This window comes from Eulemur rufifrons, chromosome 14, assembly GCF_041146395.1.
Source record: "Eulemur rufifrons isolate Redbay chromosome 14, OSU_ERuf_1, whole genome shotgun sequence".
NCBI classification, from domain to species: Eukaryota; Metazoa; Chordata; class Mammalia; order Primates; family Lemuridae; genus Eulemur; species Eulemur rufifrons.
The window spans coordinates 28190539-28206221 of NC_090996.1; positions in this window are offsets into that span (position 1 = coordinate 28190539).

Below are 15683 nucleotides of genomic sequence, written 5' to 3' on the forward strand. Positions count from 1 at the left end.
CCTCTTGTTTATATTATTATATAACTCACTTGGGGCATTTTCAATACTTGAAGTTACAGGAAACATCAGGACATAATTTTAACACCTGAAAAAAATGTTAGCTTTGCAGAAGACATTAGTAGATCATGTGAATGAGACACTCAATTTTCATTATAGATTCCCCTCAATCTATTTCTCCAGCGTATTCTACCTTGCGGTGACAGTCATAACTTCCTTGAGCTCAGCCATTCAACCACCACGTTAAATCAGTTTTCCTTTTCATTCACTCAGCCATCCTTATATTACAAATCTTTTGACCATTAAGTTCCTACAAACTGCCTGGTACAGGACTAGACTCTGCAAACTAATGCATAAAACAGGGCTTTGAACTTCAGGAGTGCAGTAAGTAGTCTAGTTACTGGCAGTCTCAGAATTTCTGTTTTTTGTTTTTTGTTTTTGGAGACATGGTCTCAACTCACCCAGGCTTGAGTGCAGTGGCGCAGGCATAGCTCACTGCAGCTTTGGACTGCTGAGCTCCTCCTCCTTAATCATCTTGAGTAGCTGGAGCTACAGGTGCACCACATCTGGCCAATTTTTTAATTTTTGTAGAGATGGGGTCTCACTGTGTTGCCCAGGCTGGTCTTGACCTCCTGGCCTCAAGCAATCCGCCCCCACCCCGCCTCCCAAAGTGCTGGGATTATAGGCATGAGTCACCCACCACTCCTGGCCCCAGAGATTTTTTTTTTTTTCTTTGTAACAGGGTCTCGCTCTGTTTCCCAATCATAGCTCACTGTAACCTCAAACTGGACTCAAGCTTGAGTTAGAGAGCTGAGACAATAGATTGTATTGTTAAGACAATCTTGTCCAGAGTAGCAAGACAATTTAATGGGGAAAAGACAGTCTTTTCAACAAATAGCACTGGGACAACTGGATATCCTACACACAAAAGCATGAACTTGGGCCCTTACCCAAGGCCATAGACAAAAATTAACTCAAAATGGGTCACAGAACTAAATGTAGGAGCGAGCCTAGACGCTTAGAAGGAAACAGAAGTAAATCTTTATGATGTTGGATAAGCTACTGGCTTCTTATCTATGACACAAAAAACACAAGTGAAAAAATTATAAAATTAGATTTTATCAAAATTAAAAACTTGTGCTTCAAAGGACACCATTTAAAAAAGTGAAAAGACAACCCACAGAATTGGGCAAAATATTTGCAAATCATATTCATTATAAGAAACTTGTACCTGGAATATATTAATATAAAGAATTCTTACATCTCAACAATAAAAAGACAATACAATTTTAATAATGAGCAAAGGACCTGGATAGATATTTTTCCAAAGACAATATACAAATGGCCAAAAAGCCAAAAGGTGCTCAACATCAATCCTCTTAAAGAAAATACAAATCAAACCCACAGTGAGATACTATGTCACACCACTGGGATAACTGTCATCAAAATACAAACAGTAACCAAGCAGATGTGAAGAAATTGGAACTCTGGTTACATTGCAAGTGGGGCTATAAAATGATGCAGCTGCTTTGGAAAACCGCCTGGCATTTCTTCCAAAAGCTAAAGATAGGAGGAGGGGGTGGGGAGAGGGATAAAAAATTACCTAGTGGGCACAGTGTACCTTATTTGGTGATGGGTAGACCTGAAGCCCAGCATATTCATGTAACAGAACTCCACTTGTACCACCTAAATCTATTGAAATAAAATAATGATAAATTTTGACACCCCCTCCCTAAGTTAAACATAGAGTTACCATGTTTAAGCATGTCTACTCCTTGGTATATACCCAAGAGAATTGAAAATATATCCCCACAGCCGGGCACGGTGGCTCACACCTATAATCCTAGCACTCTGGGAGGCCAAGGCGGGAGGATCGCTTGAGCTCAGGAGTTCAAGACCAGCCTGAGCAAGAATGAGACCCCTGTCTCTACTAAAAATAGAAAAAAATAGCCCAGGGGTTGTGGTGCATGCCTGTAGTCCCAGCTACGTGGGAGGCTGAGGCAGGAGGATCGCTTGAGCCCAGGAGTTGGAGGTTGCTGTGAGCTAGGCTGATGCCACGGCACTCTAGCCCAGGCAACAGAGTGAGACTCTGTCTCAAAAAAAAAAAAAAAAAGAAGAAGAACACAGCAATAATGTTAAATCCTTGGTGGGATACAGGGCTTCTGAAAAAAATGCAAACTCCTGCTCCCACTGCAGACCTGCTTAGTTGAAATTACCATACACATGTGGGAGTTAGGAATCCGTGTTTTTAACAAGCGGCCAGGTGATCCTTATACTCAGGAAGGTCTGGGAAACATGGGGATAAAGTATAAGGTAGCTGGAAGTTGCCTTCACTTAGTAATAACATCTTGACCAAATCCTCAGCATGTGAAACCAAATGAATAGCCATCTAAAAGTCAACAAGGGTAAAAGACATCTTTTATTTCCTCTTTTTTTAATTATTATTTTTACATAGGACATTCAAGTGGACTGCTCTGGGAGTTTATCTCTAGTCTCTCCTTGTTGGGAGTTTCTTCAGCGTTTATAGAATTGAGGCATTTACATTATCGAATGAATTAAGGGGAAAAAACTGATTCTGATGTGTGAAAATTCCCCCTCCTGAGAATCCATGTTATTTCAATTATGCAATCAAGAGCCTAATAAAAGAAAGACAGGGCCACGTTGATGATCTTTCTAGCTAAGGACTTTTCATCTTCAAGGGCATCTGGCAGTTTCTGGGAACTAGTTCTGGTTTTATTTTTATTTATTTTTTTTTTTTTTAACTAAAAAGCTGCCTGTTGTACCAGGTGAGAGAAACTATCATTTCTTTTAAAAAATGAGTAGATGCTTTTTGCTAAGTGTATTTGAAAGTCACTTAAAAATGCTTTTAAAAATATTGTTACTTGAGCTGCCTCTTTTTATGTATATTAAGTTACAATTTGCATTTCTTCTGAGATGGGTCTCTTACTCCTATCTCTTGACTGTTCTGCTAGGCTGTTGGAGTTTTCTTCTTGATTTGTACAAGTCTTGTATTTTAGGGATCTTAATTCTTTGTCTTTTATCATCACAAATATGACACATTCTAGCTTAATGATACATTCTAAAATACTTTTTTCCTTTGTGGTTGTGGGTTTCATTTTTCTAAGCAAACTTGCAATATTTTCTTGAACAAGAACGGAAGATTATATATGCCTTCAACCTAAGGAATTGGGAAAATAAGCCAACAAAATGCAGATAAGACTTTAAAAGAAGAAAACTAAAAAGAACAAGTTAGAAAATGGACCCTACAACTAACAGGTAAACCCAAAAGCTGGTTCTTGAAAGAGACGGCAGATCAATAAATCCCCAGGAAGCTAAACAAACACCACCTAACAGTCGAAACAGGAAAGATAGTCAAGCTTAAAAAAAAAAAAAAACTCAAAGGACATTATGCTCAACTTCATATCAACATACTTGAAAATATATATAAAATGGATGTTTTGAGAACTTCAGTTATCAAAATTGGAGACACAATCCTAAAAATCAGAAAAGGCAGTAATTTAGCATCGTGCATACAAATCTTGAGTTGCCATTGTAACTCAAAGCATCCCAATTCATTTTACAAAGTAACATTCTCAGCACTCAAAGCTAGTAACTTTTTTTCTTCCCCTCTTAAAAAAAAAACAACTCATGTAACTTGGTTTGCTTAAGAAGGTAAGTGTAAAACAAGTACTGCTCTGTAAGAAGCAGCTTAGGAGAGCTTATTTGAGGAAGGCAAGGATGGTTAAACATGAGGGAATCGGTAACAAAATTCATTGTCAGTAAATTAAAGGAAACAACATAGTTAGCCACAAATGTTTAAAATGCAGCCACAAAACTCACCAGCAATTTATGATTAAAACATCCTATGAAGGCCAGGCACAGTGGCTCACACCTGTAATCCTAGCACTCTGGGAGGCTGGGTGGGAAGATCACTAGAGCTGAGGAGTTTGAGACCAGCCTGAGCAGGCGTGAGACCCCGTCTCTACTAAAAATAGAAAAAATAGCCAGGCATGGCTTGAGCCTGTAGTCCCAGCTACTTGGGAGGCTGAAGCAGGAGGATGGTGTGCGCCCAGCAGTTTGAGGTTGCTGAGAGCTATGATGACACCATTGCACTCTAGCCTGGACAAAAGAGCAAAACTCTGTCTCAAAAAAAAAAATCATATGAAATGCCAAGTTAATGAAATGTTGCCATCAGAGGTCAAAACCACTAGTATTTGCCACTATTGTCATTGTCAATCTGTAATGAAGGACATAGAGCTGACCTCTGTAAGTGGAGACCCACCCTCTTCCCTAAGGGTCCCTAATGACTCATAAAGAAGATTTAACCTTTCTCCTTGCAGTTGTTCTACTTCAAATCCAATAAAAACCCAAACTGGAGTAGGTGTGTTGGGGGTGATGCAGGCAACTTGAAGTGAACTCCCTGCTGGAAAAAGGTCAACATAGCCGGGAAAACTCCAAAAGACTGGTAAGGGGGAAACGTTTCCAACCAGGTTTTAAAACATGCCACAAAGCTCTCCTATATGTACAGAAAATAGCATGCACACAAGTGGAGCAGAGTAGCGAGTCAAAACAGTTCCATTTATGGGGATTTAATATCACAGTGATTTTTCAAATTAAGGACAGCAAATGTAACACGCAGCATGATGGAGGGATTCTTTTGGGGGGAAAATATAGAACCATATTTCTGGCAGTGTAATGTACAAATTTTAGAAAAACCTGAGATTTGATAATTTTGTGTTGGGCCAAGTTCTTTTCATCCTTAAGGGATGAAGAGTGGTAATTGAATAGCAAGGTATACTCGGGTTTTCACTCAGTAAATGGTTTTTGCCTGTGTGTGTTAAGAAAAGCAATTGATTTGCGAGTTTGGCTATTAACCCCGTTAATTAGGAGCCAAGACTTTTCACATGGGTTCTGCGGTGTTACTATAATGCCAAGCAACCCATTTCTCTGTTAAAAGACCAACCAAGACTTGAGTTACATTGATGGCTATTTAATTCTGCATTCAAAACTGATGGTCTCTAGTAAATGATGAATAAGTGAACTACCACACCGAAGGCAAGAGTGACACAGCGGTGGGGGGCATTTGGCAATCCTTCTCCCCACCCAAGCAAGGTTCTTGCTTGTTAAACTTTGCACTGGGCCCTCCTACTGGCAGAAGAGAAGTGGGCAATTGCCCAAAGTTTCCTTCTAGCCTGTTCTTAGTCTTTTACCTTGAAGTTCATCGCTTGTGTCTATAGTGTAAAACTATAAATTCTCCATCAGGGAATAATGATTCAGGAAAAAGTTGAGCCTACTTTTTTTTTTTTTTTTTTTATTGTAGACAGAGTCTTGCTCTGTCACCCTGGGTAGAGTTCAGTGGCATCACCATAGCTCGCTGCAGCCTCAAACTCCTGGGCTCAAGCAGTCCTCCTCCTTCAGCCTCCCAAGTAGCTGGGACTACAGGCTCATGTCACCATGCCTGGCTAATTTTTTAAGTTTTTTCAATTTTGGTAGAGATGGGAGTCTCATTCTTGCTCAGGCTGGTCTCAAGTGATCCTCCCGCCTCAGCCTCCCACAGTGCTAGGATTACAGGTGCAAGCCACTGTGCCTGGCCTAGAGATGTATTTTGAACCATTAAGTACTTACAATCACCAATTCTGACCTTCTGAGAGCCTCCTTGGAGGGGAACTTCGGTGCTTCCTAGAAACCAGCACTTTGAATTACACCCTCGGTGCTTCCTAGAAACCAGCACTTTGAATTACACCCTGAGGATCCTGGAGAGGGTAAACCCGATTCTGATTAATAACTCATAGTAGGTGCAATTCACAGCCAAGGAGAAAGGTTTCTATTTTCCTTTGGATATTTCTGACCTCTAGTATTTTTTTTTCTTCCCTTAAACACTACAGGAAAACAAATCACAATGGACCAGCCTGTCCAAGTTTATGAGAGGATCAGGCTACTGAGAAGGCAGGAAGATCTGCGATGCTTGTCTCTGTCTGAGTGCCTGCTTCTTTCCTGCCTGGGGTTATTGGTCCTGGCTCTGGGAATAGCTGTCCTTCTGCATGACCCCTCTGACACCATGTCTTTCTCCACTGGCTTAATGACAATAGCCATAGGCATTGCTTTTATCACCTTTACTGGAGCGATAGCCATGCAAAGGGTCGACCAGAGTGTGCCCATAGCCATAGGAATGGTCAACCAGAGTGGGCTGATTGTGAGGCCAAGACCAGGAGCCCGAAGGAGGACGGAAAGTGACCCGGGCACTACACAGCCTTTACTGGCTAAGTCACCCATGGCCAGCACCTGGCTGTGACCGTATGTTGAACTTTGATATCTTTGAGCCTTTGGAACTTTTAAGTCTCCTAAGCATTGCTTTTAAATTCAAATAAAATTTGGCTTTTTAAAAGCTTGTTTGCGGATGTGGTAATGTTCTTGTGCCCTATGGCATTAGTTTTCCTCTGCAGAAGTCCTTGAAGTAATAATGATGCTTCTCAGATTCATGCCATCTGGCCGACCACTGTCCCCCTAGGTGCTGCTCCTACCCAACTTCTCGTTCTCTCCCGTCACTGAAGGTCTAGCTGCTGCCTCCCTGGCTTTTCATGGGGAGTCCTGCAGATGGTAACACGGTGAGAGGTGGCCGAGACTGTCGGTGCCCTGATCCAATCCTCCTCACCTGCAATGTCCTCTTCTCTCCCCATCCATTACCCACTTCCAAGGTCGTGTCCTATACCTGTCATCACTGCCACCTGTGAGACCCCAAAACATCAGACACCCCATTCTCTGGCCAGGCGCGGTGGCTCATGCCTGTAATCCTAGCACTCTGGGAGGCCAAGGCGGGAGGATTGCTTGAGCTCAGGAGTTTAAGACCAGCCTCAGCAAGAGTGAGACCCTGTCTCTAATAAAAAATAATGGAAAAAAAAAAAAGATGCCCCATTCTCTCAGCAGCACACTCCACTTCCTTCACTTTCTTTGTTTTGTGAGACAGGGTCTCGCTCACCCTGGGTAGAGTGCAGTGGCGTCATCATCGCTCACAGCACCCTCAAACTCCTGGGCTCAAGTGATCCTCCTGCCTCAGCCTCCCGAGTAGCTGCGACTACAGGCACACATCACCACACCCACCTAATTTTTATTTATTTTTTGTAGAGATGGGATCTCACTGTATTGCCCAGCCTAATCTCAAACTTCTGACCTCAAGTGATCCTCCTGTCTCAGCCTCCTAAAGTTCTGGTATCACAGGCATGTGAGCCACCACACCCAACCAATAATATACTTTTAATAATTGGATTTGAAGCAATTTTAGAAATCACCTAATCCAACTCTCCTATTTTACTGGCAAGGAAAATAAGACCAGGGAGGTTACAGCCTCTGCCCAGTGTCTTCCAGCCATCCCGAGTCAGACCAGCAACCAGAACCTGGGCTTTCTTTCTGGTTCTCAGTCCAGTGCTCATTTCACTATATCACACTTTTTGCAATATTTGGTTCAATAACATCGTAAGTTTTAGAATACCGAGACTCATTTTACTTTGTTACAACACCAAGATAGAATTTCCAGTTCATTGTTGAATTTGATATTATTTAACCCCAAAAGTAAGAGATTCTTATTGGTCTGATTAGGTTTCCTGGACATGTCCAACTGCTATTGTCACCAGTGAGTACATGTATAACTGAAATGTGCGTGAGCTCTGTGGCTTGTGCCATGTTAATTTCTTGGTTTTGCTATGTTACATTAGGGGAGGCTGGGAAAAGGGCCTACAAACTTCCCTATGCACTTCTTGTCACCCTTCTAAGAATCTATAATTATTTAAAAATAAAAAGTTAAAATAATATTAAATAGTATCAAAATACAGACTATTTAAATAAAAAAAACCCCACAAAACCAATGTTAGTTTTTCTAACTTTACTTTTCAAAGGGATCTCAAAATGTGATTGTAATTATAAGAACTAGCCACAGGGTGTCACCAGTGGTCTGTCAGAGCCCCCTGAAACTTTTTTTGTCTTTCTCCAAAGTAAGAGTTTTGATAAAGAAAAGGACTTGGCTATCTTTAAGAATAAAGAAGATAAAGCTGCCATATTTAAACAAGCCTTTTTTTTTTTTTTTTTCTGATTGAGAGCACTGTGAAATCTCAATATCCCATTCTCTTTTAGGTGAAAATTCAGAAAACCATAGGAAAAGGAATAGAGTTTAAACGCGGCGAATGAGATGGTCTCTAGAGAAACCTAGCTTCACGAAGAATTTGTGAGAAGTGCAAAAGCTCAAGCCTCACCCCAAACCTACTGAATTAGATCCCTAACAATCCAAACCTTTCTTGCTTTGAAAAAGAAAAAAAAAAATAGATTCCTAACAAGCACAAAGTGCGGATGGAGCTGACTCAGGCACCACACTTTAGTAAGAATCTAGAAGACATCAAAGAAAATGCATGCAGGCATGGAAAATATCAGCTGCTGCCAATACGATAAAACCTTCCTAACTTGGAGCTCACTAAATCAGAATTATAAATTTAATCTGAACTGGATTAAATGTTACACACTGCTAGTTTATAAAGCATGCATAATTACACCCACAGAATAATGTTTGCACACATATGTGTACACATATGAAATACATAATTTTTTTTTCCAGAGCCAGGGTTACTCTATGTTGCCCAGCCTGGTCTTGAATTTCTGGGCTCAAGTCGCTAGAATTAATATATGTAAATTTTATTAATATAAATCAATATGTAAATTTATAAATTTTATATGTGTATAATTTATACTATATAAATTACATGTAAAATATATAAATTTTATTAAATGCTTATGTATCAGACTTTGCTCTGATCTTGCAAAAAATTTTAGTGCTAACTCATTTTAGAAACGTATACCATCCCACCTACTGAGGAGGCTGATGCAGGAGGATCACTTGAGCCCAGGAGTTTGAGGTTACAGTGAGCTATAACGAGGTCACTGCACTCCAGCCTGCTTGACAGAGTGAGACCCTATCTCAAAAATAAAAAAAGAAAAAGAAACTTAGACCAAAACATCAATAATGATTTACATTGACCTGTTGTTTTTGTTGTTTTTTTAAATTTAAATAATATATTCAATTATTACTTAATAATTACTAAATTCAAAGAATATGTCAGATGTGATCACCTTTCTTTAGACTTAGCTTAGGATGCTTAATAGCGGAGAATTTCAAAAGTTACCAGGATACTCTCAGAATATTCTGAAGTAAAGCTTTCAGAGTTTTGGGCTTTTTTTTAATTTTTTTTTTTTTTTTGAGACAGAGTCTCACTCTGTTACCCGGGCTAGAGTGCCGTGGTGTCAGCCTAGCTCACAGCAACCTCAAACTCCTGGGCTCAAGCGATCCTTCTGCCTCAGCCTCCCGAGTAGCTGGGACTATAGGCATATGCCACCATGCCTGGCTAATTTTTCCTATATATATGTTTTTTAGTTGTCCATATAATCTCTATTTTTAGTAGAGACGGGGTCTTGCTCCTGCTCAAGATGGTCTCAAACTCCTGACCTCAAGTGATCCTCCTGCCTTGGCCTCCCAGAGTGCTAGGATTACAGGCGTGAGCCACCGCGCCCGGCTGGCCGGCCGGCTTTCAGAGTTTAATGGGAAAACATTTTGCTTTTTTTTCCCCTAGTACTTTTTAATCTTTTGATATTGAGACTGCTTAGATCAGCTTAATTTTATTCTTGTGATTCATGAACGAGGTTCACTTTTTCCATAAGCTTTCGCTTTTGTATTTGATCTATAATATTCTAGTATTCTTCTCGGATTTTCTGCTTTCTGAAATAAACTCTTAGTATGAATGGTTTTTTATCCACAAAACTAACAGATCCTCATAGCCTGAGCAACATAGCGAGACCCTGTCACTATGAAAAATTAAAAAATTAGCCAGGCGTCATGAGTGCCTGCCTATAGTCCCTCGGGAGGGAGGCTGAGGCAGGAGGATCGCTGGAGCCCAGGAGTGTGAGGTTGCAGTGAGCCATGATGATGCCACTGCACTCTAGCCTGGGTGACAGTGACCCTGTCTCAAACAAACAAACAAAAAATTAACAGATCCTCAGTCTTTTAAAGCTGCTTTTCTTACTCCTTCACTGGCTTTTAAGAATTTATTTAATTGCCTTCACGAGGCAAATAATTTCCAGAGCTGCTGTAACTGTGGTTAAAAAAAACCCCACACATATTAACACATAAAATTTACCACCAGAACTGCTACTTTTGTTTGTAAACACATTTAACTTTGTTTGGCTTTGGCTTCCTTGAGGGACAGTGTGATCCCTGGCGGGTTCCATCTTATTGTGTCTCCTTCCTTATTTGTCTCTGCCTCTTGTTTCCTGGTCTCTTCTCTGATCTTATCAGGCTCAGCTTTACTTCCTCCTGGGCTGATCTGTTCTCTTACACTGACGTCTTAATTGTGGCAGATATCATGTTATTTAATAATTGCTTGGTTTTCATAACTAAATACAAAATGTCGCATGCATTCTTGCATTCTTTTTTTTTTTTTTTTGAGACAGAGTCTTGCTCTGTCACCCTGGCTAGAGTGCCGTGGTGTCAGCCTATCTCACTGCAACCTCAAACTCCTGGGCTCAAGGGATCTTCCTGCCTCAGCCTCCCGAGCAGCTGGGACTATAGGTGTTCACCATCACGCCCGGCTACTTTTTCTATTTTTTGTAGAGATTGGGTCTCACTCTTGTTCAGGCTGGTCTTGAACTCTTGACCTCGAGCGATCCTCCTGTCTCAGCCTCCCAGAGTGCTAGGATTACAGGTGTGAGCCACTGCACGAGGCAGCAAAATCTTTATTGAACATATGTGCTCCAGTCGCTATGGGATGCAATGTTAAGAACAAAAGCTATAGCCCCTGCCTGCGTGAGCAAGAGCGAGACCTTGTCTCTACTAAAAAATAGAAAAACTAGCCGGGCATGGTGGCACGCACCTGTAGTCCCAGCTACTCGGGAGGCTTAGGTAGAAGGATGGCTTGAGCCCAGGAGTCTGAGGTTGTCATGGAGCTTACAGTCTAGTAACGGAGGCAAACTTGAATCAAATAATCACACAAACAAATGTAACTTTGTACCTGTGCTCAGAGGGACATACCCGATGCCCGGAGTGACTCTACTGGGGAGATTTGACCTACTCAAGAAAGCTAGGGAAGGTTTCCCTAAGAAAGTATCACCTGGAGAGGAGGAAGTCATGAGCTCAATTTTAAATGTGCTGTGTTGGAAATGCTTCTGAGATGTCTGCGAAGAGATAAGTTCAACCGTTAGGGTTGGGGCTCAGAGGACAGATCCGGGCCAGAGAGATACACGTAAAAGTCATCAGTGTGTATAGATGACAGTGGAAGCCAGAAATGGGAATGAGATTGTTTAGGAAAGTAGAGACTTGGAACAGGAGAGGAACTATACCCGTTTGTTATTTTCTCTTACGAAAGTCACTGTTTTAAACATAAGTTCCATCAGTCACAACTGACTTCAGGTACTAGGACCATTCTTTTATTTTTATTTTTTATTTTCATGTGTTTATTTTTTCCCTCTCCCATATTTTTTATGAAACTAGGCCCTTCCTTTCTTTTTCTTTCCTTTTTTTTTTTTTTTTTTTTTTAAGAGATAGGATCACTCCTGTCACCCAGGCTGGACCAGGCTGGAGTGCAGTGGCATGATCAGAGCTTCCTGCAGCCTCCAACTCCTGGGCTCAAGTGATCCTCCTGCCTCAGCCTCTATAGTAACTGGGACTACAGGTGTGAGCCACCACACCCACCTAATTTTTTTTTTTTTTTTTAGAAATGGGGTCTTGCTATGTTGTCCAGGCTGGTCTTGAACTCCTGACCTCAAGCAATCCTCCTACCTGGACCTCTCAAAGTGCTGGGATTACAGGCATGAGCCACTGTGCCCAGACCAAGCCCTTTCTTTTGAGGAGCCACCCTTCCTTGTTTTTTAGCAGGGTTGACACTTTCCCCAGCTGCAGGGGTGAATATGCAAATTAAGCCCCAAGTTTTCATTGTGTAACATCCCCCTGGCCCCAGTGAGTGATTCAGGGCAGTCATGTGACACAGTTCTGGCCAATGAGAGAGTGAGGCCTAGGACATTTTTTGGGAATTTTTGTCATTTTATTTTGTTTTTTTTCTTTAAAAATTTTATTTCCATTCATTTTTGTTTCTCTTATTCTATTTTTAATATCCCTTACGAATATAGGGAAATTTTGTAAGAGCAAGTCCTTGTGGAGTTGCTGAGAAAATGCCAGCTTAAGCCTGGAACTGGGGCAGCTATCTCGCCCAGAGGGGAGGGTCTGCCAGAGAATGGAAAGCAAAATTGACAGACAGATAGAGGGGGTCCAGATGACACTCAGGCCAGCCTCACGGAGGGGATTAGGTTATAGGAGCGCATGTATTTCCTCCCTGCCTCAACCTCCTTTAATTAGGGCTCACTACTTAAAGGTCACTTACACCTAAAAAATTACTGACATGTACTTTCATAAACTCCTTGAAAGAAAATACCAGTAAAGTGCTTGAAAAGGAACTGGCCCCCAAAGGGTATGCGAATCCCTAACACTTGGGTTCTCCCTGGTTAGAGCAACTTCATTGCTAGATTCTGACATTCTCCTAGCAAAAAGATGCCAAACCACTCTCATACGTTCTGTGGATAAATTAGCAGACTTTAAAGCATTTCCCCTTATCAAAGCTGGGAAAAGCAATGTAGAGGATGCGGTAGACGGAGGAGGTGGAAAAATTTAACATCTGAATTGAGAAGCACTTACAAAGCCACACTGAGCCTAAGGATGCTGAAAACATAGATATATTTATTTTAGGGAAACAAAACCAGGAGATTTAAGTCCATTCTGTATAAACTTATGTGAAATATACATACATGAAAATTCTGATTGTACTTTTTTCTTCCAAAAGAGAACACATGCGTGCACACACACACACACACACACACACGTGTTTGTGCAGAGATATTTAGTTCCCTGCACATATATCTGTAGTGATGCTCCCAGAAACACCTTTTCTAATGAAGACGTGTGCCTTACACGTTACAGTGGAAGGATGGATGCTGTTAGAGAGCAGAGCTGGCTGAGGTTTTCGTGTCTGGTTTTGATATTTATAGCACTACCAGATTACCACGATTTTGACTTAGAATTCACTCCCTTTTTGCAAATGTCTTTAAAATCTGCTGACTTAAAATTTTGCTACAAATCAATCTAGAGCAGCAAAGGTACGTTTGTACTAAGTACATTTTATAACAATTTCTGAGAAGGGAAAGAAAAGTGGCTTTGGACATGTTCTTGGAAACATTTGTGTGGTTACTCAAGGGAGGACTTGTACGTTTTTTATGTTTATGGTTTCTGTGAATTTCCTAATAAGCCTTGGCTCTCTGCCAAATGATATAAAAGACGGAGTAAAATGTATGATCCTTGAGCAGGTAAAAAAAAAAAAAAAGTTAGCATAATATTGCTGATTAGTTGAATTAAAGGCTCCTGACAGCAGTTTCCTTTAATTGAGCCAATGAGTAGGTTTTAATCTGCTCTGTTGGTGGTGAGTCATCTGATTTTACGTTGTTTATCATTTACACGTCCTGACATTCTCATGTATAAAAAGACAACGATCTTGAACCCTATATCCCAACAGATCACGTTCTCTTAAATTTGTGTTTTTTGCTCCTTCCTATTCTATAGTCCATTTCCCAAATCCACACCTCGGGGGATCTTCAAACAGCAAGTTTTATTTTAAGCATTGTGGGTGTAGAAACCATGGCTGGTAGATGGTGGGTTTCAGCGAAGTGCCCTGAGTGTAGCTGGCACTCGTGTCTGTTGAACAGATGAATGGAGCTCTCTGGACTCCATCCATGATCCCAGAAGGACCAATTCCAAGTGGCTTGAGTCCCAGAGGCTGGAGGCAGTAGAAATTATGGGCAGGATTAACTCCACGAGTCAGAGAATGATCAGAGAAAAAAAAAATCAGCCCAACACACGGAAAGCGGACCTGAATTCCAACTTGGGGCAGAAGTAGGGGAAAGAAGTGGACCCAGGGTCTGGGAAGTGAGCACTTCTCACTTCCCGTGTTACTCTATTCTCAGCAGCTGCTGCGAATTTGATTCATTCTTTTTCTGCATAATAAATGTGTCAGCTCCCCCAATACAAGGAGGGAACTGTGTGATACACTGTGGCGTAATGCTTAGTATCAAATCTAGGTTAAGAACCAAAGAAACTCACTTCACAAGCAAAGGTCTGCTCTTCTACCTTCAGTATAGCTCCCAAAAATTACTAAAAAAATGCTGACAAGTAAATTAAAAAGTCTGTCTTATTAGCCCTCAAATACGCTCCTTTTTCCCCCTTGGATAATTAGAGCTCTCGTACCTTATATAGTGATTAGAAACTTGCTTGCACTTGGTTACATAAATTGATGTCCAGGCAGCCAGCCCATGAGTGGAGTTTTTAACAAGCCATTTTTCAAAGCTGAAGAGCTCTTGATAAATAACAAGAGAAAGTGGAGAGGAAGCAAATGCATAATCCACGTAATACCTACAAAGCCAAGTAAAGGAGCCCAGTCAGGATTTTTTGTCTCTTACACTTTACGCATTTCTTTTCTTTTCTTTTCTTTTTTTTTTGTTGAGACAGAGTCTCACTTTGTTGCCCAGGCTAGAGTGAGTGCCGTGGCGTCAGCTTAGCTCACAGCAACCTCAGACTCCTCGGCTTAAGCGATCCTACTGCCTCAGCCTCCCGAGTAGCTGGGACTACAGGCATGCGCCACCATGCCCGGCTCATTTTTTCTATATAGATTTTTAGTTGTCCATATAATGTCTTTCCATTTTTAGTAGAGACGGGGTCTCGCTCAGGCTGGTCTCGAACTCCTGACCTTGAGCAATCCACCCGCCTTGGCCTCCCAGAGTGCTAGGATTACAGGCATGAGCCACCGCGCCCGGCCTTTTTTTTTTTTTTGAGACAAAGTCTCACTCAGTTGCCCAGTCTAGAGTGCCGTGGCATCAGCCTAGCTCATAGCAACCTCAAACTGCTGGGCTCAAGCAATCCTCCTGCCTCAGCCTCCCGAGTAGCTGGGACTACAGACATGTGCCACCATGCCCGGCTAATTTTTTCCCTATATATTTTTAGTTGTCCATATAATTTCTTTCTATTTTTAGTAGAGACGGGGGTCTCACTCTTGCTCAGGCTAGTCTCGAACTCCTGACCTCGAGCAATCCACCTGGCTCGGCCTCCCAGAGTGCTAGGATTACAGGCATGAGCCACCACGCCCAGCCAAACCAACACTTTTGCTACACGTGCTTGCCAGCTCCTGCTGAGGATCTTGGAGAACTCATACCTACAACAGAACTACTGCTGCTGTTGTTGCCTAGATGTGGAAGCTGCTATCCAGAGATCCCACGGACCAAGGAGAAATCACTCCCATTTCTCAGGTGGGCGCTAGGAGGTGGGGTTCTTTCACTAAGAGATCTAATTTGGTGCCCACATGAAAGGAAAACCAAGGCAGCCTGAAACAGCCCTCTCTACTGACTCCTAACACATACTGGGAACAACTTGCAGAGGGGTGGAGGATTCAAGTGAGCCAGAAGACTGAAATCCCAAACTGCTTTCACAGACCTTAGGGAAAAACACAGCTCAGATAAAAGAATAGCCTGTTTGCTTTCTCTTTTTTAGGATACAGATGTTCTAGTCGTAGGAACTTTGCTTTCCATCTGTATTTTTTATGGCATTCACTAGAACGACTAGT